Here is a 2814-nt window from a genome sequence, read left to right on the forward strand (position 1 = left end):
CGTATTATTCATAATATAAAAATATGAAATTAACTAATACTTAGTATTGAAAAGTAAATGTCCTGAATTACATGGGTTTAATGTTAAAAAAATATTCAAATATAACTGTTACAAAATAAATATCAGACTTTGCTAAAATGATACAAAAAACTGAAAGCCTAAAAGTACCAAGACAAAATGAATTTATCAATCTCTGTATTTCTTGTTACACATACAATTCACGTGCAAAAATATTTCCAGATAAATAGTAAAAACGACATGTAACTTCAGCCACTGAATTATACATCCTGTCGAGTTATTTTGTGTGCTCCAATAAAATTTGTTAAGTAAGACAGAGATCAGGAATCAAGCTAAGAAATTAATAGGCCATGATTTGACTTCTTCAAGGATGATCAGAAAAATTAAGGTACAACACTTACTTTGAGGATGTAATTTGCAATTGCTTTGCAGCCTTCAATTGCTAGTTGCATAACATTTTTTAAAATATCAATTGGTAATTTAGAATTTATCAACAGCCAGTAAAAAAAGAAAGAATCCATATTAGGATAACAAAAAAGAAAGATCTAACATTAATTTACATTGTTGACTAAAAGAAATACAAAAAAACAAAATGACCGCCAAAAAAATGAACATGAAGAAGTGCCACTTTATTCAACTTTGACAGAATTCTACTTAGTTCAAATTTATCCATATTCATACAAATTTCAATAATTACAAAGCCATAAAGCTAAATCAAAAGTTGAACAGTTTAAAAAAGAAAACACAAACTTGCATTGGGATCCAACATCGACAAGAGTCAAAGTTGCAGTATTGATACACGCAGATCTAGTTCCTACACAAGATATATTGGAGAAGAGTTAGTGAATGGTAAAAAAAATAGTCTTTTAAATAAAAAAAAATAAAGATCCAACAAAGAGAGAATATTAGATAAACATAAAAAAGAGCTGCTTAGGGTTCCTTCCAATCTTCTTTGTGATTCAGGATTGCCTGTAAAATCTTGATTTTCGCTATTTTGAGACCTTCTTTGGTGATTCAATGCTGAATTTACTAAGGATACAGAGAAACTGAACACTAGTCTGAACCTGTGAGAGAGTTCTTCCGATTTTCTAGTAAGTGGGCTTTACTTTAGTGCTAAGTGAAAGTTACTTTTAAGTTTTTCGCCCAAAATTTTACTTGTATTATTGCAAGGGAGCTACTCCGATAAAGACGTCTAAAACGTCTTTTTTTAAAGATATTTTTTAATAATTAAAATTTAACATCTTTTAAGTTTTTCGCCCAAAATTTTACTTGTATTATTGCAAGGGAGCTGCTCCGATAAAGACGTCTAAAACGTCTTTTTTTAAAGATATTTTTTAATAATTAAAATTTAACATATATAATCGATTAAATCGTGTTATTTTTGTCAAAATTAAACCAAACAAATTAATTTGATCAAAAAATGGTGAATCAAATTTTGAATCGGTCTAAATTAATATTATTTTTTTATAAAAAAATAACTACAATACCTCTATTATAGAAAATGACTAAAATACTCTTATTATATATATTAATTTTAAGAATCTTAAATTCTAGCTATTTTCTTCTCTGTTGTCATAGGATTAAGATTTAGGATTTTCAAAATTAATATATATATATATATATATATATAAAATAGGGGTAGTTTAGTTATTTTTTATAATAGGGATATTATAGTTATTTTTTATAAAAAAATATTAATTTAGACTAGTTCAAAATTTAATTTATTAATTTTTGGTTAAACTAATTTGTCTGGTCTAATTTTAACAAAAATAACACAATTTAGTTGATTATATGTATTAAATTTTAATTTTTAAAAATATCTTTTTAAAAAGATATTTTTGACATCTTTATCTAAGTGGCTCTCTTATTGTAAACGTTCATTTGAATTTATTTCAGTCTAATTGAGATTTTTAATTTAAATTAATATTTAACTATAATAAAAAAATATAGAATTATAATATATACCATATTTCAAAGACGATACATATTAATTAGGATTATGAATTTTGACCCGTTGGATTTAAAAAAGTAAAAAAAATTGCCAGAGAAAGAAAATATTAAAATTGTGTAACTGTTTCAAAAATAAACCTACGTTAATTTATGTTGGATATTTTTTTTACTAAATTAATAAACAGATAATAAAAAAAATAAATTTTAAGAAAACTAATGCATATTGTGAATTAGGAAAAAAGATGTACTCTTTTTATCATGAATTTTATATATATTTTTAACGTTCATTCTCAATTAATTAAAATTATAAGTATGTACTCTTTTTATAGGAAAAACTACCATTTGTACCCATAAATTTTACAAACGCTGACAAAAGTACCCATCAAACAAGAAAACTAACGTTATACCCATGAAAGATGGATTTCGTGTGACAATAGTACCCAAACCGTGATTTTTCATTGATTTTTTAATAAAATTCCCAAATTACCCCTTTTATCTTCTTTCCCAAATTTCCAAATTTCACAACCCTCATCCTTCGTCTTCCTCTGCCATCGCCAGTCACCATTCCCTCAAGACCCAAGTATCTGATGTCTTCCTCCAACCTTTATCCTCAACCTCCATCTCTCTTTATTCCAATCCTAATTTGTTCTCCAAATCTAAATCCAAATCAACTTTAACATCATTACCCTTGTTGTTTCTTTCTTCTTCGGATGCAACAACAACACTAAGAAAGCACACCCTTATCAAACTCTTCAACCTGAATATTGTTGTTCTTCTTATTCCAAAGCAATAAGTAGCAGAATTCAGCAACCAGAGCCAACAAGAGGCCAGTGGCCACGTTCTCTT

The sequence above is a fragment of the Arachis hypogaea genome, chromosome 15 (genome assembly GCF_003086295.3).
Source record: "Arachis hypogaea cultivar Tifrunner chromosome 15, arahy.Tifrunner.gnm2.J5K5, whole genome shotgun sequence".
Lineage (NCBI taxonomy): Eukaryota > Viridiplantae > Streptophyta > Magnoliopsida > Fabales > Fabaceae > Arachis > Arachis hypogaea.